This window comes from Enhydra lutris, unplaced genomic scaffold, assembly GCF_002288905.1.
Source record: "Enhydra lutris kenyoni isolate GAN:26980312 unplaced genomic scaffold, ASM228890v2 scaffoldscaffold24, whole genome shotgun sequence".
NCBI classification, from domain to species: Eukaryota; Metazoa; Chordata; class Mammalia; order Carnivora; family Mustelidae; genus Enhydra; species Enhydra lutris.
The window spans coordinates 2,394,174-2,417,335 of NW_019154108.1; positions in this window are offsets into that span (position 1 = coordinate 2,394,174).

Genomic DNA, 23,162 nt, shown 5'->3' on the forward strand with positions numbered 1-23,162 from the left:
CGCTCTGGTACCCTTCTCCTCTGTTCTCCAGTTTGTTGCCAGAGTGATCTTTTCAAAATGCGTATCAGATCCTCTCACTCCTTTTTGCTTAAATCTCCTCAATAGATTTTCGCTGGTCCTGAGATAAAACTAAAATTCCGTATCATCTGGCTCTACTTCCTATGGCAGACGAGCTGTTAATAATACCCCTTCCTGTTCCTCCTTGACATAGACGGTTTGCAGATCCCAGATTCCCTTCCCCCCAGGGGTGACCACGTCACTGGGTTGAGCTAATGGAATGTGAGCAAAGGTGGTACTGTGCTACTTTCAGGTCCGGGGCCATAAGAATCTCCGAGAGGCATGTTCACGACCCTCTCAGCTGATGGGGGCGGTGCCACTTAGGTTGATTTTGAAAGTCACACGTCGAAGATAATGGAGAGGATCTAGTATGAATCTCTGAGTGGATTCTCTGGGATTTCCCCCTCACTGCCTGTAGCCCGGAATTGTCTTGGGATGTTATACGAGAGATGGAAACCTTTATCATCTCAAGCGTGATGTGGTTGGGTCCGTGTTGCTGTGGACTGGCCTACGGTAACTAGCATGTTACATTTCTCACCGCGTCGGCCCCCAGTGCTGCCCAGGTACCTCTCCACTTTGGCCGAAGAGATCCTCTGTCGGTTTGTTTTTGCCATGTTCCCTTCTCCCAAGGTGCTTTGCAGACACTACTAATCACTCCGGGAACGCTTTCTGTAGATCTGTAGATCTCAGCTTCTTACTTCCAGCAGTAAGAACTACTGTTACTGTGTGTGCCGCTATGTACAAGGTATCACTCGAGCTGATCACAGGTATTATTCTATTCATCTCGTCCAACGACCCTGTCAAATAGGTATTACATGAGTGCTATTTTACACATGAAACCCAAAGAATATGGACCACCGTGCGATAGTGCTGGAGACCGCATCGGACCCCGCTGACCCCCAGACCTGCTCTCTCACCTTCCACACAATTTCTGCACGTTGCAGACGAGGCTAGGTCCATTTGTGAAAGAGAACTCTTTCATATTTAACAGGACTGCTTTCCCTGAGCTGCTCTGTAACCCTGGGGAATTGATTCCGCACCCACCTGGTAAATCAAGCATTCATTTTTGCATCTAGAGCTGATTTTATAGAAATCTAAATACAGTTTACTAGATTTCCATGTTAACACTAAAAGGAAAAAGTTCCCTGCTTGCCTTTTAGTTGGGGTGACCCTTTGGTTTTATGGGCTTGTTTGAGTAAGTAATTATTCTGCTAAGGCCAAGTCCTCCTTTATGAAGTCATAAATGTGTCCTGGACAGCTCAGAGTAACTAGCAAGCCCTTTCCTTTGAGCCCAGCCGGCAAATACGGCTTAGCTGGACGTGAGCTGGCTTGCCTGCCCCTTCAGGTTTCTCTCTTTCTCTGGAAACCTCCTACAAAACCATGTGAGAGGGGGAAGAGGATCAGATAATTGGGATCTTTAAGATGGTTATTATGAAAAATGTTCTGGAACCAATTCAAATACCAATCAGAAACCACATTGTTCAACTAAATCACTTTCAGATGCCACATAAGATACAAAATACAATGATTTCCAGTTTAAAAATATAATGTTCCTTTTAAAAAAACACAGTATTTTATTTTATTATTTAAAAAAAAAAAAAAAAAAAGCCCTGCCTTGGCTGGGATTCAGGCCCATCACAGATGATGTACAGACAGGCTTTGTGCCGTTCCCTGCGGATCCGGGGCCTACGGACCTCACTGTAATGTATTTAAAAGTTCCTTAAAATGGATGTGACGGCTGTTTTCTTTGTGTATTACAGAAATATACAGAGTTCAGAGGCTCCGTGGCTACACTTCAGGCATGTATGTCATTAAAGGAATGAAAGAAAGATGATGGCCAAATGCTGTATTAAAATCCCATTAGAAACGCTGGAAGGAATTTATGGCTCTAGTCTCTTTTACCTGACAGGGGTCAGTTTGGAGACACAGTTTTCCTTCTTGCCGTTTTTTCCTTCCTCCCTCCTTCCTTCCTCCCTCCCCTCCTTCCTTCCTGTTTTCTTTCTCTCTCTCTATCCCTCCTTTCCTCCCTCCCCTCCAGTACCTTTCCTTCCCCTTCCCTTCCCTTCCCTCTGCTCCCCTTCCCTCTCTTGCCCTCCCCTGCCCTTCCTTCCTTCCTCTCCCATCTCCTCCCCTCCCCGACTTCCTTCCCCTCCCTTGTTTTTTTTTTTTGTTTTGTTTTGTTTTGTTTTTTTAAAATCTCTCCCATTTCCTTACTTGGTCACAGAATATCTACATGTCATCTTTACCACTAGCAAAGTAAATACTATCAGGTTTCTGTCAATGTTTGCTCTTCCATACTGTGTCCTGCATCAGACAACCCTGGGGGACACCATTCACCCTTTTTCCAGATAGACTTTTCTATCTGAGGATTCATTAAATCCACGTTTGTTGATCTGAGCCGTCGTCACTGTGATGAGGAGCAAGGGGGTTAACGCACCGTGTGACCTTAGGAATGATTTCTGTTACAACAGCTCCCTTATGATCCATCAGGCTCCAAGCATGAATTTTAATGGACTTGGAATGACTTCTCCAGCCTGGAGGCCAGAGGTCACTGGCTTTCAGAGCAGATCTTCCACAAACTGACATGGAACCTGAAGCATTTGTTTGCTCTATCAAGAGAGGTGTGAATTTTTGTTCCTGTTCAAATCTGCAGGCCATGCTGTCTGCTCTGTGGAACAGGAGGGAAATCCCAAACTCTTATGTCACTGAGTATGAAGTTACTTATGGATTAACATGGAAAATTCAGCCCAGAAAGGGCTGCCACAAGGCTTGACAGCAGAAGCAGTGGGAGCCCTGAGGTCTGGTTTTGGTCCCACTTTGCCACTTACAAACCTAGTGGCCAAGGGCAAGTGACTTCCTCTCTCTAGGTTTAGATGGCTTATCTGTGAAACAAACGTTGGCTCTGAAACTCTCTGATTCTGTGAAAGCAACCTGACAGGGGCCAGAGATGTTATAGCAGAGATGCTATGAGATGTTATAACCACAGACACACAAGAGCTTTTTCCCCGCCCCCGAAGACTTCAGGAGTGAGAGAAAGACAAATAATTCTGTACTTCGGGGAACTCAGAGGCACTGGGAACAGAGTCCACTTAGCTAATGTCACATCTGTCTCAGTCTGTGAGCCTGAAAGTCACCCCGGGACAAGGATGGTGCCACTCATCTCTGTATCCTCCCCTCTGTGCCCATTTGTTGAGTGTGGGAATAAAGGTGCAAAAGTCAGGGAACACGCATGATGAGGCAAGTGGACGAGGAGGAGACGTCCGAAAGACGGGCAGGAAGCAGAGAGCACGCGGGCGGCAGACTGAAGGCGGCGGGGACAGCTGAGGAGGAGCGAGGCACCACAGTGTTGAGTGTCGCAGGGAGGAACAGAGGCTGACCATGAGGGATATGGCTGGTCGGTCACTTTCACATAAAGAAGTTAAAGCTCTTCGCTTGCCTATGATGTCTGCAAAAGAGGACACAGCACTGTAGGAAAAATTGTACCAAGAAGATTAGATTACTTTTTGGGAGAATAATTTTATATTAGCAAGAGAAGGAAAAGCGGATGTTATTTATTAGAGTTTTTATAGAATGTTTGGTTCGGAAATTGCAAAATTGTATTTTTTATTTATTTTGATAGCTAGTTTCAGTTGGTGTAGATTATGTTCTAAAGGCGCCTTGTTAAGAATCAAGAAAGGAAAAAGTCAAGGTGCTGGAGTTTGGGAAGCAATATGGTTTACATCTCTTTCCTATAAATATTTTTATTGCTTCTCTGGAAGAAAAAGAAAATAGAGCATTAATGAAATTGGCACTCAAATCTTTAGTTTGAAAGTGTTAGTAGGCAGTAAAAAAATGGCAGAATTAAGAGACAAATTATTTCTTTCCCTTCTCTGGATCCATGAAAGTTCAGAGGAGGAAATTTATTCATTCAAACATTTATTTCTCCATGATCGCATTGACCTCACAGTAAATACAGAAGGACATGGATAAAAATAGCTATTTTTTATTATTTAAGTTATCTGACTTTTAATTTCCTTATAGGTAAACTGAAGATTAAAATAGCTAATTCTGAGGGTTATGGTGAGCATGAAATATGATGATTTATTTAAACAGCACAACAGCCAACATATGGTAATGATATTAATAACAAATATTATCAAGGACTTGCTTTGTACTAGGTGCTCCGTTTTTTGTACACATTAATGTATTTGATAGTCACAAGTGCCTTATGGTGGATGTAGACATCAATCCCATTCGATGGATGAAAAGACTGTAGTTTCAAGGGTGTGAGTAATTCAACTGAGCTTATAAGTAGTGTAGTTGGGACTCAAACCCAGACAGTCTGACTCCATTGTTCATACCTGACAAGCTATTATGACTATTCCTACAACCCCTAGGCTCAGATGAAATTACAGAAATAAGAATTTAAATTTAGACTTGAAGTTCTTAATGAGAGGGATTATTAAAAAAAAAGGAATGAAAAGTTTTAAAGCATAAAAATCCTTGGAGAATTTTGTCAAGGATCTGTCAGCGGAGGTCCTACTGTGCCTTGCAGACTTAGGTCAACTTGGTTTAAGATTTCCATCTGATGCGTAGGTGGGTTCAGAAGCATCTCCGCAGTTTCTGTGAGTTCCTAATGGCTTCCTTCTTCTTGGTTTTCTCTGCCTTGCTTCGTAGTCATCCTGTGTCATCCGAATGCAAAACCTGCTTCCCCAAATATGTCATATTCTAGTGCTTTTACTGAATATCTGAGAAGTTATGGGAGAAGTCACATCACATACAACATCATTAACTTCCCGGACTCTGCCTCCAGCCCCCTCATTTTACACAACAGCAGACATGCTCGGCAGGCATGCCACGTCCAGCCATTTCGTAAATGGTGGAGCCAAGATTCTGGGCAAGACTCTGAGGCAGCCCGTGCAAGTGAGGGAAGAAATGTCTTCATCCACTCAGTTATTATTCTTAGCCCTGCATTTTCTCTCCACTAATAAAGGAAAACTAGGAAAGGAATCTTCCAAGCTAATGTAAAGTCATCATCCAAGTAAACTTCTCTTAAAATTGCAAAAGACAAAAATGAAAAACAATAAGATCATACTAAAAGTTAGAAGTGTTTTTAAAACATTGATTTGTGTTGATGATTGCAAAAGGATTCCTAGCTTTCTGACTCCTGGCTGGGCTGGACCAACAGAAACCCTGGTAGGAGACTGAAAAGAGGGTCTCTCTCTTCTGGGTCTTTGGTCCTGGCTCTGTTGCTAAATCAAAGGTCAGTGCTCTTCTTGAGACAGCTTCCATACACAACTTTCTCCTTCCTGTTCAAGTATCTGGGTCCTTCCTTTACATTTTGAGGCCTAGAGGTAGAAAGAGTTCTGTCCTTACGACATTGCATGTTGCAATTCTTCTACACCTCATCTGTACTATGTGTTACGGGTTGAATCACATCCTCCTAAAAGACAATGCAGTCCTAATTTTCAGTGCCTTTAACCAAATAGCCTTATTTGAAAACATGATCTTCATAGATGATCAAGTTACCATAAAAGTTCTTAGGGTGGGCTCTAATCCAATATAATTGTGTTTTTAGAAAAAAAAAAGGAGGAACTTGGACATAGAGACATATGCACAAGGAGAATACCATTTAAAGTGAAGGTGGAGATCAGGGGTGAGGCATCAAGGCTTGTCAAAGATTGCCAGAAACCATCAGAAGCTAGGAGAGAAGGCAGGAACAGATTCTCCTTCATAGGCCTCAAAAGGAACAACCCTGCTGACATCTTGATCTTAGACTTTTGGCCTCCCAAACCGGGAAGCAATTAATTTCTTCTGTTTAAGCCACTTATTCTGTTGTACAGCAGTGCTAGGAAACTAATATGCCATGTAAATGGTCCCTTACTTAATATTCCTAGAGTTTTCTTGGCTTGAGTATGTCAACTGGTACCCACTGAAAATCTGACAGGTCTAAATGCTGCTGTAAAAGGAAATAACTTATTGAGATAATGTCCAGCTAACAGAAGAATTTGACAAGGGACAACCAGTTAAAATTGAGTTGTGAGCTTTGTTTGAAAATCTGTCAGGTAAGATAGCGCAAGGTGTCAGATTGGAAGCCAGCATTTTATTTTTTTTATTTTTTATTTTTTAAATTTTATTTTTTTTTCAGCATAACAGTATTCATTGTTTTTGCACCACACCCAGTGCTCCATGCAATCCGTGCCCTCTCCAATGCCCACCACCTGGCTCCCCCAACCTCCCACCCCCTGCATTTTTGTGACGGTTGTACAGCAAAGGTAATTTCTGTGTTCCTCTTCAGCTATGTAATAATTAGGTTCCATCTCCAAATGTTTATAAGCTCTTGAGGACAGTTTAGTGGGAAAATCTGTGACATGCTCAGAAGAAAAATAAAACAGGGTGAGGAGACAACGAATAATGGAGTAGGGGCTCTCAGAGAAGGCGACATTGGAACAGATATTTAAGTACAGTAAAGGAGGGAGCCATGTGGAATCTAGCTGAGAGTGTCCCAGGCAGAGGGGACACTTGATTCAAAGAGTTGGAGACTGGACTGTTTGAGGTGTTTTTCAAAACAGAGAAAAAGCCAGCATGGCTGGAACTGATTTAGGCAGAAACAGGTAAAAGGTGACATCAGAAAAGTAACCTTAGTTTTCTTTTCTATCCAATTAGGACATTTTTACTTTTTCTACTGGATTGTTGTGAGCACTTAAAGTTTGAAATGAGTGTTTGCAAAGTGACTAATAGGATATTTCTCACTAAGAAGTATTAAAGGTACCAATGTGGGCCAAGAACATTTTCTTTGGACTCCCCTTCCAAAATGCAATAGTGCTAGAAAAAATACATTATTATTCAGAAAGACTAAGAAATATATATATTTTAGTTATAATCTGGTTTCTAATCAAGTGAATTTTCTTGGCTCTGTTAGACATGATTTCTTTTCTTTTCTTTTTCTTTTTCTTTTTTTTTTTTTTTTTTTTTTTTTTTAGCCCCAAATAACTTTCCAGCCTCTCTTGTTTATTCCATTATGATTGTGTGGCCATGCATGCTTTCCCTAAGCTTCCATTATTTCTCTGGATCCATGTTCTGGTTTGGGCAGTCCTAACCACTGTAACATAAAGAACTCTTACAGATTTTTAAGGAAGTTTTTCACTTATAAAAAGTAATAAAAGTATTAATTTCCTTTTCAGATTATTTAAATGGATCATAAAACAGCCTCATTTACTGAGCTTACCTTTCCTTGTGTCCTGAATAACCAAGAGAGGGTGTATGGTCTGGGCACTAAAGCATTTATGCACACTGGTGGTCTGAAAGCTTTAATGTCTCTTCCTGGAGTGATTAATTTAAAGCAGGGCAAGACTGGCCCAACATTATTATTTCATTTTAAGTGCATCTGGAAATCCAGAGAGTGAGCCCTTGTTTAACTCTGTTGAAGAAAAAGAAATGTATGTAATAACTCTTCCCTATTCTTAGAGCAATTGCTCCCCAAACATAGGAGGCAAGACTTACGATGCCACTTGGAATGGAGACAAAAGTGGCAGAACCATTTATATCTATTGATGAGGTATGGATTCAGGAGCAGAGCAAATGGGGTTCAGTGAAGCATGAAGAGTCTACAGTTTAGGGACATAAGCAGAAACTGAAGAATTTAGAAAGAGAAAAGAGACTCCCCAAAATAATGAAAAAATTTGACCGATGCTATGTCACAAAATCCAGAAAAATAACATAATATTTTTATCAGTTGACCGCCTGACATATCACTATGTTCTCTTCCTATATTTTTGACTGCATAGTTTTTGATTGCCTGTTCACATTAAAACTATTTTGTCATGTTTTCTACAGAGAGAACAGAAAGGTATCACAGTCTGCCCTTTTAGCACAGTTGATTGAAATTTGGTTTTTTTTTTTTTTTTTTTTTTGACTTCGGGGTTAGATGAATACAACTGTGGCTTCATATGCAGACACTCTCAGTATTTTTTTTAATTTTAATTTATTTTTAAATTGACATATAATGTGTTATTTGCCCCAGGGGTACAGGTCTGTGAATCGTCAGGCTTACACACTTCACAGCGCTCACCATAGCACACACCCTCCCCAATGTCCATCACCCAGCCACCTTCTCCCTACCCTTCCCACCCCCCAGCAACCCTCAGTTTGTTTCCTGAGATGAAGAGTCTCTTATGGTTTGTCTCCCTCCCAATCCCATCTTGTTTCATTTTCCCTCCCCTACCCCCCATGGCCCCCCACTCTGCCTCTCAGCTTCCTCATATCTGGAAGATCATATGATAATTGTCTTTCTCTGATTGACTTATTTCTCTTAGCATAATACCCCCTATTTCCGTCCACTTCATCGCAAATGGCAAGATTTCATTTCTTTTGATGGCTGCATAGTATTCCATTGTATATATGAACCACATCTTCTTTATCCATTCATCTGTGGATGGACATCTAGGTTCTTTCCATAGTTTGGCTATTGTGGACATTGCTGCTCTAAACATTCGGGTGTATGTGCCCCTTTGGATCACTACATTTGTATCTTTAGGGTAAATACCCAGTCCACACTCAGTATTTTTACCACAGCTTCCAGTGTACCCTCTATGTATATAGGAATTGTGATAATTCCAGTATTCTCTTTTTCACAGTTCCCATCAAAGTAGAAAAGATAGTGCACAATGTGTCGTAACTGTACAGGCTGCATTATATTCCTGTCAGGGAAGAAGGTCTGTCTTGAGGAGACATCTATGAAGAACAAATCACTGATGTGAAACTGAAAATTTACTCCACTCATGACTAGAAAACTATTCTTCAGGTTTGGCTTCTGACTTCATAGGTTTTTCACTTCCTTCTCTGTCACTTCCCATGCACTCCCAACACTGTCACCTCAGGACATGTTCCCCTTCCAATATGACCCCTGGCCCAGAACCTTTGGGTCATGACAGTAGGCAGAAAGCACAGGTGGCCAAGGGAGTTGGTCCGGATGGCACTTCTACACCAGCGTAACTAGCATTTGTGATTACGGAATGTATGGACAGGAAAGTGAGAACGTAAAGAGACAGTGGTCTCATTGATTGAGGCTAAAATATCTTACTTTTGAAAATTTACAAAAACCTGTGTGGCTTCTCAGGGCTTTTGATAAGGTCCATGTAGCTTAAGAGCCACTTAGAAGGGGCGCCTGGGTGGCTCAGTGGATTAAGCCTCTGCCTTCAGCTCAGGTCATGATCTCAGGGTCCTGGGATCGAGCCCCGCATCGGGCTTTCTGCTCTGCGGGGAGCCTGCTTCCTCCTCTCTCTCTGCCTGCCTCTCTGCCTACTTCTGATCTCTGTCTGTCAAATAAATAAAATCTTAAGAAAAAAAAAAGCCACTTAGAAGCTTAAGTGTCATTAAATTCTCTGTAAATCTTCCTCTGGGGTGAAATCTAAAAATAGGGTTTTGCTCTCTCCCCTTATCTTTACAAGAGCACTAGGAAGAGCTAAATTTGCTCAAAACTCATTCTTCACTGAAATTTAGTTGGTAACCTTTCCGATTAGCTAACGTAATCAAATATTATCCGTAACTCTGTCCCAGTGGTTTATCCAGAAAACTCAATGAGTGGCATTTTCCATGGGATTTTTAGGGGGTTATTGAATGGTGGTGTTGAAATAAGGACAAGAAGGGTAAAATTAATTTGCTTTGTATCTATCCAACTAAGGATAGAAAATTTCCATTGAAACTGGTTAATATGCTCTCATGGCTTTAATTTTGATTTTTCCCACTTTCCCAAGGTTTCATCATTTTTTTCTTCACATCCCTTTCTTTTTATGTATTTTTCTTTCATCTTCACTGCTCCCTGTTCCCTTCTTAGGAATTAGGTGTTCTTAGCAATGGTTTTGGCTCAGAAACACACTCTGAGAGAACTCGTTCCTGGTTTTATGTTACTGAGAAAGTAAGGTGTGTGGCAGGAACAACTCAGGCAGACTGGGGTCCTGAAACTTGGGGAATGCTTCGTTGCAGAAAGTTGTAGTTGATCCAGGCTGCTGTAACGAAACACCACAGGCGGGCTGGCTTAAAGAACAAACATTCATTTCTCCCAGATCTGGAGGCTGGAAGTCTAGGATCAGGATGCCGGCGTGGATGGGTTCAGGTGAGAGCTCTCTTGCTGGCTTGTGAGTGGTTGGTTGTCTTCTTACTGTATCGTCACATGGGGAGGAAAGGGGGAGAAAGAGAGAGAGAGATCACCTCTCTTGTCTCTCTTCTTCTGAGGGCACTAATCCCATGGTGAACGCTCCACCCCCCTGACCCCCCTGACCTAGTTACTTTCCAAAGACCCCACCTCCAAGTAACAACACACTGGAGATTAGGGTTTCAGCATGTGAATTCTAGGGACACCACCATTCAGTCCATAGCAAACAGGTAGCAGTGCAGGGAATAAAGTACCCCCAACAGAGATGTGCACGCGCGCACACACACACACACACACCTCTGTGCAACATACACATCTCATCAGCTCCCAAACCTTTGTATGGTCATAGTCGTGTCTTAGTCTCTTGCTCCCATGAGTTCCCTTTCAAATACTTTCTGCGCGTTTTTCTTTCTCTTTCAAGTCTCTCTGTGACGCATATTTTAACCTGATTTCATTCAGGTTAAGATGTTTGTACCCTGCTGGCAGGTGTAGTATTTTGTCGGCTGTGAGCATTTGGTTGAACACACAGGAAACACAAGCTTAATCCAGTCACTTGGAGACACTGGGAGGTCTTCACGTGGAGGAGCCAGCTTGTGGGATCCATCTGTATTTTCTAGCCTTTTTATAAAGCCACCTCCACTTAGACCAGAAGAGAAATAGTCTACCTTGATTGATTGATTGATTGCTCTCTTTCTCTCTTACTGAGAGCCTCCAGGTGGGAGGAGAAAGCACAGGACATATTTCCTATAATAACAAAACAATGTTACTTAGTGCTTAGCCTTCCCTGTCTGACTTCTTTCGGTTAGGAATGTGAGCTTCACTAGGCGGAGCACATTCTCCTCGTCAGGACATTCTTAAGATAATTTCAACTGTGGTTCTCCTTTGCACATTTTAAAGTTTAAAACTAAAATGTTGGATCATACATTTATACAGTTTTAAAGTATATAGTTTCTTGTACATTTAAATTGAATTTTTAAGGTAAAACTGTTACTCTACTTTTTAAATATTATCTATAGCAATATTATGTATACCATCATCTATTTTTAAAGGCATACAAATATCTCTTTAATAATTAGACATTTTTATCATTCTCTTTTCTCCTTAAAATTGTATTTTCATGTTACTTCCTCCTCAGAATTTTATACCAATGTAACATTTTTATATCTAAGTATCTTTTATTGATTACCCTTTCTTTTTTAAAAGATTTTGTTTATTTATTTGTTGAGAGAGCGAGAGAGAGTGGGCACCAGTCAGGACCGGGACAGATGGAGAGGGAGAAGCAGGCTTCCCATTGAACAGGGAACCTGATGCAGGGACTCGATCCCAGGATCCTGGGATCATGACCTGAGCTGAAGGCAGATGCTTAACCAACTGAGCCACTCAGGCATCCCTTGACTATCCTTTCATATGCCTATGCAACAAAAATTTTAAAAAATTTCTATTCCTTTTTTTTCATAATCTCCATAGTCAAAACTTTCATGTCTAAATTTAAATTCCTTTTGCTACAATCTTAGCTCAGTAAAAGAGAAGATAAAATTTCTGTAACCCTACAGTTTTACAAACCAAAATTTTCTTCTGTATAATCACTATTTTTCATATGCAAATAATCAAAAGCAATATGGAAAAATTATCACCTTTATAATTAGTAAGTGTTAAAAATTGTTTTGGGAAAAATGAAAATTGCATTTCTTAGTGTGATAGGTACTGGAGATTTATGGTGTTTTGATCAAATGAGTTGACACAAATATTTAAAATTGTTTGTTTGACACTCCAGAGATTATTATACCTGAGAACAAAGCGTAGCACCAACAGGGATGGGGTACAGCTGTACCTTTCTTTTACCAAGTGGGGGACAGGCTATGGACAAGGGGAAGTGGGAAAAAAGGCCTACAAAGATCTCATTGAAGACACCTATGTAGGCAAATTGCTTTTAGGAAGAGTAGATATGGAAGTTGAGTATCTGGAAATGGGTTTCCTTAAAACCATGTTTGTAAAGAGTGAGTATACCTATTTGAACAAGCTGACTGATAATAGTTTTTAAAGTAGTCCCTGCACCTTCTCCCCCCAGAATGGTAAGAGATGGTGCTGTAGGAGGTCCCAGAACAATTATAGACCCTCTTTGAGACTCCTGAAGTGGGAGGAGCACAGTGGGAGAGCTTGTTTTTAGATAAGTTTTAATCTTTAGGCATTCCGGGTTAATTATATTTTGATTACAATAAAAACTTCATTTTATTTCTGCTGCCATATATTCTCTGTTTTTTGAAAAGTAAATGCTTTTAAATTAATCTATGTAAATGTGATGAGATAACTGACTTTTCACAGTATTTTTTTGCACCATTTCCTATCCACTTATAAAGTGTTATTTAGATATTGCTCCTAATTGCATGTTCTTTATATTCTCACTTCCTTTGTCATTGCTATAAAATGTTTCATGTGCAACTTTACAAATGTGAGATCGTTATTATAGCCCCTTTTGTAGAAGATTATCTGTTGATTTCCATATGCAAAATGCCATTTTTAAAGAAAAATATAAATAATAAAATCATAAATAATAAACAAATATGTAAGTGTTATTGATTGTAATAATAACTAACATAAAATAACATGTATTTTATTTATTAAGTATAAAGTCAATAAGAAATAAGTCAGTTTAATACACCTTATCATTGTATATAAAACTGGCAAGATAAGCTTATTAACTGATACAAAAAGCACACAGAATAGCATGCATAATTTTAAGTCTTTTATTATTTCATCAAGAGGAAGTCGACACCAAAGTAAATTATAATTGTGTAACAGTTATATTGATAATTTATTATATGTTATTTTTTCAATTTATATTTATGCCAATTTAGCAAATCAATCCTGCTCTCGAAACAAAGGAATCAGACTTTTAACTCTACACTCAAGAAAAGTGAGAACTAGTGAGGTCTTACCATGAAACAACTCTTTGTTTTCAGTTATTTGGCATGCCATGTTACGTAGTTTTTAAAAAAATTTAATTTAACTTAAATTTTATTTATATATTTATTTTTATAGATATTTTATATATTTATATGTAAATAATATATATTTATTTACATATTTATTTATATATATTTTATATATATTATTTACTTATTTTTTGTTAACAGGGTTATGGGTCTGTGAATCATCAGTATTACACACTTCACAGCACTCAACATAGCACATACCCTCACCGATGTCCATCACCCAACCACCCCATCCCTCCCAGCCCCCTCCCCTCCAGCAATCGTCAGTTTGTTTCCTGAGATGAAGAGTCTCTTATGGTTTGTCTCCCTCTCTGGTTTTGTCTTGCCTCATTTTTCCCTCCCTTCCCCTATGATCCTATGTCTTGCTTCTCAAAATCCTCATATCAGTGAGATCATAGGATAACTGTCTTTTTCTGATTGATTTATTTTGCTCAGCATAATACTCTCTAGTTCCATCCATGTCATTGCAAATGGCAAGATTTCATGTTTTTTGATGGCTGCGTAATATTCCATGACATGTTACATAGCTTTAACCCAAGTGTTAGCTCCTCCTTGGAGCCCTCTAGCAAAAGTTCAGAAACATTGTAGAGAAAGCTTGTCCCTGGAGCACTTGGCCACCAGAACTTCAGTGCAGGTGTGGTGTGTGGGGTCCTACCTGGGTTTTAGTTGAACGGGGAAACATCCTCCATCGTTAGGTCAAGCAGCAGACCTGCGTAAGCAAACAGGTGATGTCAGAGTCCAGCCCAAGGCCCAGAAGTGTTGTGGAGGGAGGAAACAAAGGAGAGGAGAGGGGAGTACAGAAAATAGGGTAGTAGTGGGGTGGGGAAAGATGGTGAGAGAAAGAAACAAGTGAGCCAAGCCCAGTGCTAGGAAAGGACAAGGCGATGCCAAACTCCCTGAGTCTCCTTCCCCATACTAGTACCATCATTACCTAGGCCTATTTATCGAGCTTTCCAAAACACAGAGAAGTTTTGTGGGTCTGGCTCCCAGATCTTATGCAACCACTTGTTTTGGGAACAGCCTGGAAATTTCACAAGAAAGCTGAGTTCTCAAGAGATTGACAGTTTGACCAAAGGATCAAAGGTTTGGTGCAGTGGGGCTAATTTTCAGAAAGCCTTCCCAATTGTGAAGATTTTCCTTCTTGTTATGGCAGTTAAGACATGTGAAAATAGTAATTCGAGGCACTTAGAAGCAGCTTTCTTCTTTATTCACAAGGTTTTATGAACGTCAGTCCTCTCCGAACTCATGAAAACAAAACAGGCAGCCGGGATGATTACCCCCGGACCACTGATAAAAGAAATATGCAGTGGTTTGTTTGGCTTACCAGAAACGGAAAGTCACATGGTTGGGTTACAAGTATTATCGCCTTCAGATCGACAAAGTACACAAGCAGCACTGCTGCGGGGTCGGGGGAGGAAGGGGGTGCTGCATGATTAAGAGTGAGATGAGCGATAGTCAGATGGGTGGGGAATGAAATCCCAAGTTATTTGAGATTCTGAGAGCTCCAGTAAGCCATGTAACAGGGTTTGGGAAGTCTGTGATGAACAGAAGCTCATGTAGTCTGTTGCTGTTGAAAATGCATACGAAAGGGGCGTCCGTGCAGCTCAGTAGGTTGGGCCTCTGCCTTCGGCTCAGGTCATGATCTCGGGGTCCCGGGATTGAGCCCTGCATCGGGCTCCCTGCTCAGCAGAGAGCCTGCTTCCCCGCTCTCGCTCTCTGCCTGCCTCCCTGCCTGCTTGTGATCTCTGTCTGTCAAGTAAATAAATAAAATCTTTAAAAAAATGCATATGAAAACTAATAGCATTCTCTGAGCCTTTTGTTTGTTGGATTAACAGGAGATGATGTAGATAAAGCAAGTACTGGTCAGCAATCCCTAATAACCAGGAGATGTCTGCTATTTATTTGGAAGGTAAAGAATGGAATAAAAAACCCATTTCCCGCAACATTTTATAAATCCGTTTGGCTGCTGAGCCTAAGTCAGAACAGGGGACCTAGAGAAACTTTGCAGTTTCAATGAGGTTTTCTGGTTCACTGTTCCTGTAGTTTGGGTCGGGCTTCACAACCATGCCTGGGGTGTCAGTCCAGAAGTCAAGGCATTGGTGTGTGTTTTTATTATGCTTCAACCTACCTGGACTTAAAAGGCATTAAATGTCATCGGATTTCTTTTCTTTCCTCCGGTTGTACAAGAACACACGAGCTGGATGCTGTGACTGCAAACATTCGCTCTCAGCGCTGATCACCTGGACATCTGTTTTCAACCCTCTGAAGATTCCCAAAGGTAGGCCTTCCCCTTGAAAGTCTTCAGAGCAGAATCTTTCAGCCTGTAAAGATCCATGAGCCCAGGATTTCCTGCTTGGAGTACTTCTGGCCCCAGCCACCCAGTTTACTTTTACCCATTGTAACATCCAGACCCCCAGTTTCCTCTAGGAACTTGTAGATTATGTCATCTCCACCCAAATTGATGAAAGTGAAAAGTATAACTTACTTACAAAGAACTCATTCTGGTGCCATCTATCTCCCTTCCGTCGTAATGGAGGAAGCTCAGTCTTGCTGCACAGAGCACATCCTGAGTCACTCCTGAAGGGCTTCAATACCAAGAGAGCAGGACGGGACAGGCCGGGTCAGAGGCATCTAAATTTCTCTCGAAGGAACACTAGTGCTGATATCAGTTGCCACTGCAGCTAAATTAAGATGGTTTTTCCAGAAGGAGTTAGCATTCAGCCACAGTAAATTTACAATGGAGATTTCCAAAAGTGACATGTGTTTCTCCTCACTTACTGCACTCATAATTTCAATCAGGAGCACACTGATTAGCCCCAGAACACAGTTTCTGGGGGAATTTTACTTCCATTATCCTAATTTCATGAACTCAGAGAAAGGGAGAAGCTTATAATTTATTATGGCAAATTATGCAAAGCGAAACCTCTGACAGCCTGTATCTATAAAAAGATATAAGACTGACCATTATTTATATTTTCTCTGGAAGGGTGGGGGAGTTCTGAATTCAGAGGTTGCATGAACTGACTGCTTCTGGACTGCCTTGTAGATACAGTCCATCCAAGTAGGAGAAAATGCTAAATATCAGGTTGAAATTTGTCAGCATGTTAAGACATTTATTTTAAAAGCATTTAAGAAGAAAATGTAACCACAGTTCCTCGGAGGTCATACATAAGAAGGTGAGAAAACATAATGGTATTGCAAAGCCATGTAAAATTGAATGAATGAGCAAATTTCCTCACAGGTAAGTTCTGTCACAGTGTTTCTCCATCTTGAACAACCCATCTTTCCCCTGTCTCTAGCAGCACTGCTCTGGCCAAGTCAGCTCACTGAAATCTTCACTTCCTCTGCTGGACCTCTTCAAGCTGCTTTCTCATAGCTACCATGGTGGTTTAAAAAAATGAAGTTGTGTTACCCCTGTTTATTTAAAAAGTCAAAATTCCCACTGCACGTTGAAAAAAAATACAGATTCTCTCAAATCTAATTTCTTATCATGTCCATCTCCAATCATTATTCTCCAACTGTCTGTACCGTATAACATTCCTGCCTCGGGGCCTTGGCACATCACAGGCCCACTGCCTGGAGTTCTCTTCCCCCAGTGTTGACCAGACTATCTCCTTCTAGCCATCAGGGTTTGGTTCTAGCCGTCACATCAGAAGTAGCCTGCAGATATATTTACTATCCTGTTTATCTTGTTCCATATTCTTCATAATGCTCCCACTCTCTGGAATTATCTTTGTTTATATAGTTAATGCCTTTCTTCACCATCAGAGTGGCGTCTCAAAGATCAGGAACATGTTTGCTCTCTTCCCTGTTGTGTTTCCAACATTTTGACATGTAGAAAGACAATGTGAAACCTCCTCAATGAAGACTCCAGATGACTTGGTAGTGGGGAGGCTTGTGATGAAGAGAGCATGAGGTCAAGGGTGTATGTATGTTGTAGTCAGATGGCATCAGGAATGGCCAAGGAACTGGCCATTCATGGGAAGCATGACCCTGTAGAACGAACATGAACTTGGGATCAGACCTGAGCTCAAATTCCAGCCTGGCACTTACTAGTTGTTTGACTTGGGTGAGGTACTTACAACTTCAGTGAGGCTCACTTTCCCTATTTATGCGGAATAGGGCACAACCAGCACTTACAAAGAACTATCCTACAGTGTTGTGAAAATTAAATGACATAATGTGGGTGAAGTGGCTACGTCTGTGCCTTCTGTGTATACAGGCTCTCGGTTTGAGTGCTAAGTTACTGTGATAGACATTATTAGTTACCTACGAGATAGTCCTATTTTCTTTTTCCTTGAGAATACAGCCCTAATTTCCTCTTTTTTTTTTTTTTTAAGATTTATTTGTTTGTTTTAGAGAGAGAGAGAGAGCAAGCACGGGGTGGAGGGGGGGGCAGAGGGAGAGAGAGAATCTCAAGCAGACTCCACGCTAGCCCAATGAGGAGCTCGATCCCAGGACCCTGAGATCATGACCTGAGCTGAAACCAAGAGTCGGATGCTTCACTGAAAGAGCCACTAGGTGCCCCCAGCCTTAATTTTCTTTTGATAATTGGAGTTGTTCTCCTTTTATTTCAAAGCTATATAATTGTCTTATATAACTGTCAATACTGATTTTACATATAAATGTCAGTAACTTTGCCTTTTACAGTCTTTCTCAGACAACTTGCGTATCTTTGAAATCAAAGCCAGCATTCTTATCCTTCTTATTTTTCTGATCAATTTTTCCAAAATTTAAATTTTCTCTGGACAAAGGCCTAATTTTATTCAGGGTGGTAATGCCTAGGCCCAGGTGCTAAATCGTGTTAGATCTAAGATGATCCTAAGTAACTTGTCTTTCTCATTTTCCCAGACTCCTTTGCAATTACAGGTGGTCATGTAACCCAGTAGTGGATGACCAAACTCCGGGGAGGTTGGCGGTATGTGTGTGGCGTGTGTGTGTTTGGGTGTGTGTGGAGGGCGGAAGAGAGTTTCTGGGGATGTTTTCTGCCTTCTGATACAAGGACAGACATGGTGGTGTTGTGTATAAACCCTTCTTTCTGCCTTGAGTGTTGAAGGGATGGTCTGGGATGCGGGAGCCATCCTACAGCCTTGAGAGAAAGCCTTGCCGTTTTTGAGCCACAGAACCAATGCCAGAAGTCACTTACCTCCATCTTGTTAAATGAAAACAACAATCACATGTTCGCCTGAGCTACTGTTAGGTCACCTGCTGTTGAAAGTAGTTCTGACTGATTCAGGGTGTGTGTGCGCGCGCGCCAGGCAAGCAGAACACTTGAAGGTCATGGTAAGAAGATATATGTTACTTGTACCCAAAGTTCACTGGTTCGGTGTCATCTGGATGTTTGTGAATGTAAGTAGGGACTGGTTGTCGATTTCTTTAAAGTTAGACTTTATTTTTTAATTTTTTTTTTTTTTAGATTTTATTTATTTATTTGACAGACAGAGATCACAAGCAGGCAGAGAGGCAGGCAGAGAGAGAGGGAGGAGGAAGCAGGCTCCCTGCTGAGCAGAGAGCCCGATGTGGGACTCGATCCCAGGACTCTGAGATCACGACCTGAGCCGAAGGCAGCGGCCTAACCCACTGAGCCACCCAGGCGCCCCTAAAGTTAGACTTTAAACATGGGAGTAGTTAAGAATCTGGATTTTAAATTTTGTTAATTAAATCTGATGCTCAAGGGAGCAGTCCTTCCAAGACACTGGCTCTATTTTATTGTGGAAAACAATAGCTTGTGTATTTATCAAAAGCCAAGTTTGAGAAGAAATCTGTTTTTCATTTTCAATGTTAACCTCCTTTTATTTCCTTTTATAAAAACAAAATATATTCTGTTTATATTTTTGGATATTTGAGTAAAGAACAAACAGTATTCACAAAAAGCTGCATTTTACAAAACCCTATTTTAGATTTTAAATATTTAAAATATTTGTAAGAAAAACGGCTTAAGATAAAACTGACAGAAATTAAAAATGTTTCATTATACAATGTGCTGTATCAAATAGACCATGCTATGTTGCTGGGAGGCTAGAATTGTAAAATATCACTATTATAGGTGGTGGGTATTAAGGAGGGCACATATTGCATGGAGCACGGGGTGTGGTGCATAAACAATGAATTCTGGTACACTGAAAAGAAATGAAAAAATCAAAAATCAAAAAAAATAACACTATTATAGTTTTAGGTACTGTAATTAAATAACTGTTAATTTGCATAATAACGAGTAACATTTATATAGTGCTACTATGTGCCAGGTATTGTCTGGGATCTTTATAGTAACTCATTTAGTCTTCTCATTAACTCTGTGAATTTGGTACCACGGTCATCCGCAGACATGGGCTAATTTGCTCCAGCAAAGCAAATTTGAATCATAATCTGGTTCTAGATTACGCACTCTTGCCCACTATACTCTGCTGCCTTCCGAGTACTATTAATCCGGATATTTTGTATGAGGATAATTATATTACTTGTTAACTTGGGCTGAGCCATGTTTCTTGACACATTTCCTCTTCGGCCCTTCATCTGAGTATGTAAAGATACTGTTTCTTTTATTATCCCACATGCTTGGGGATCCATGATTTGCCCCTCTCCCTTCCTCTGCTCTCCCAGTAAGCTACCAGATGAGGAGGTGGGTCACTGCTGCCACTGCGCACTCAACCAGTTAGAACAAAACTCCCTCCCGAGAGAAGCCAAAGCCCAATTCTCAGCCACCATAAGAAGAAAGGATCAGTTGCTGTTTGGGGGCAAATTGGAAAGAATTGCACTAGCGATATTCAGCTTGTCAAAGTCTAGCTCGAATTCTGCCGTTTCTCCCCATTTCTCAGCCTGGATTTCTGGGGTGTGCATACCTTCCTTCATCTTCTGGGAGGACCACACAGGTGTTGTCCTTCTATCTGTCATTGAGACTCAGGAAATGTGGACACAGGTGAGGACTACTGACCTGGGTTTTAAGGCTGGAACAGAAGTTCCAGAAAGAGGAGGAAAAATGGCCCCTGCAGTCGTCTCCGTGTGGTTAGGCCAACTCTGGGTGGGGAAGGGGTTACGGGAAAAGCAAGAAGCAGAAGTATTTAAAGGAAGAGGGCAGAGTCTATGAGCATTAAGTGTGCAAGAGGAACAGGAGAAGAACGAGAAAGTCGGGGGTCTGGGTCTGGGCGATGGAATGAGTCTTCAACGAATGTGAGGGAAGGAAAAGTCTGTTCTCCCAGACTCTCACTCGCAGAAGCAGCAGATTTAAAGGAAGCTGCCCAGAACGGCCTCTCTGCTTGGATGCTTTTGAGACATCAAGGAAATAAACAATTAAGCCTAGCCCTGGCCACATCCTTTTTCTTCTGGCATTTGCATCCTCTCTGCATTCTCCAAACCTTTGATATTACTCCTTAAGTTAATCACTTATTTTCTCTTTTCAGGGTCCCCTCCCTGCATCTGCTGCTGTCACCCCCATGAAGGGCTGCTGGGGGCTCCCCATTCAGCAGCCGTCCTGGATGAGCCCATGCTGCTCAAAGCTGCTTTTCCACTTATGGGGAAACCACAAGAAAGTTCCTAAAATGGCCGTCTCCGCTTGCTCCCCACAATTATGTTCTTTTTCTCTCCCTCTCACTTTCAGGTTTTCCTTTTAGTTCTGTGTATGCAACTTAGCTAATGGGAAGAAGAGATGACTAGAGCTAGCTTTGGGGCAAAGTTCTAGAGGAGTTTCTGTGGAACGGCTGCAGCCCCATGATGCAGATGGATACTTGCCCCTCCTCATCTATCAGTCACGGGCATCCCAAGGTGAGCACCTGCCCACCACTCCTCTTAAATCTGGTCCCACCAAAGTCTCTAGTCACCTTCCAGTTCATGCCTCAAATGCAGAGCATTCGGGCCTTTTGTTGACGGAATACTTTTGAATCACATCTTTTTTTCTTTCATCCCCAAATCTTGATCCCACGTATTCCTCTCTGATTTTTTCTTCTCATTTCCCCCCACTGGTTCCCCTTCTTCTGCCTCGTCCTACATTGTGTCACCCCTGGGCTTCTGGTTCTGCCATCCTCCACTTTTCCCTCACCTTCTTCCCTCTATGGGTTGAACTGGGTCCCTTCCAAAAGGACGTCTTAAAATCTTGACCCCCAGTATCACAGAATGTGGCCTTATTTGGAAGTAGCATCATTGCAGATGTAATTAGCTACGTTAACCTAAGGTTGTAGGGAGGTAAGGTTGGCTCTGAGTCCAGTATGACCGGTGTTCGCATAAGAAAAGGAAATTTACTTATTTATTTAAAGACTTTATTTATTTGAGAGACAGAGAGAGAGCATGAGTAGGGGGAAGGATAGAGGGAGAAGCAGACTCCCTGACGAGCAGGGTGCCTGGTATGGGATTCAGTCCCGGGACCCCGGGATCATGACCAGAACCGAAGGCAGATGCTTAACCGACTGAGCCAGCAGGCACCCCAGGAAAAGGAAATTTAGACACAGCGTATTCAGAGGGAAGGCGGCTGCAGGAAGACAGAGGCAGGGATCAGAGTGGGGCCACCACTAGCCAAGGAACACCTGGAGCCACCAGAAACTGGAAAAGGCCAGGAAGGCTCTGCTCCAAGAAGCTTCCAAGGGGTCATGGCCCTGCCAGCACTTTGACTTCAGACTTCTAGCCTCCAGAACTGTGACAATACATTCTTGTTTCTAGTCTAGTATGTGGGTGCTTTGCTCCTGCAACCCCATGACACTAACAGCCCTCCCCACCCCTCCCCTACCTCTTTTCTTTGCTTCCCTTCTCTCTTTTCTTCCCTTTCCCTGGATAACCATAAGAGCTGCTCGCATGACTTCCATTGCCACATAGACCCTGACAAATCCTGAACTCCCAAACCAAGTTCATCATTTCCCACTTTTCTTCTTCATCTGGGTGTCCTGCAGGCATTTGAAACTCAATATGTTCAAAACAGGACTCAGACTTGCTCTTCTTTCTATGTTTTTGTGGCAGATTGTATTTTCCTAGGATGACTGCCACAGTGTATCTCATCGTGACCTTGTGTTGTGACATGGTAAAGTCCTCCCGTCCAGAGCTGAGGGTCTCTGTTCCCTCCCTGAACCAGGTGGACCTTTGTGACTACCTTGACCAGTGAAGGGACTGGGGGCAGAGGAGACCTTATGCAATTTCAGGGCCAGGCCATAAAGATTGCCCATCATCCCTCCTTCCTGGAGTGGTTTTACTAGGTTTTTCTGTCCAATAAACTCTTGCTTAGCCTTCAAGATGGAGATGGTGCTGCTGTGGAGAACTGTCTTGAAGCATCCCCTTGTCTCTTCGTAGAGTTACTCTTTTCCTCTTTGCTAAAAAAAACCTTGCAATGCTTCTCTTCATTAGAATGATTTTTTTCCAGTGGTCTCTCTCCTTAAACTGAGGACTGTCTAGTGCCAGGACTCTGTGCTAGATTCAGCACCGGGCACTCAGGATTCCAAGAACAACAGGTCTACTGTGGTCATGCCATTTCTTCAGTCATCCGTCTGTCCCCTCATTTGCTTATTCCTCTGTCAAATACTGCTTTCCGGTGGCACTCTGTTCATGAGGAAAGAGTGAGAATGTAAACTTTCTAATTTGGCTTAGTGAGTTGGAAAACCGAAGCCATTGTCATTTGCCTGAAGAGCTCATGGGATACCTTGGGAACAACTTCAGTAACAAAAGTAAAACACGTGTTTATGAAGCCAAACACTGTAATAGCCACTTTACATATGTCACTACACTCAACCCTCACAAGAATATTGCAAGGTAGATTTTATTGTTGCGTAAACTGATACTCAGATATTAAATAACTTGCCCAAGATTAAGTTAATAAATGACATTGCCAGATTTGGATCTAAGTCTGTTTGGCTCTAAAGTTCATTTTCTTCCCATAGTAGGTCATATTTTCTTCTTCATTTAACGTCAGTGCTCACTCCTTAGTAATTACTGCATTGTTACGATTTCCAGACCACCCAGCTATCCATCCACTGAAAGAGCCAGTGGGGGTGGGACCCTGCCAGCCC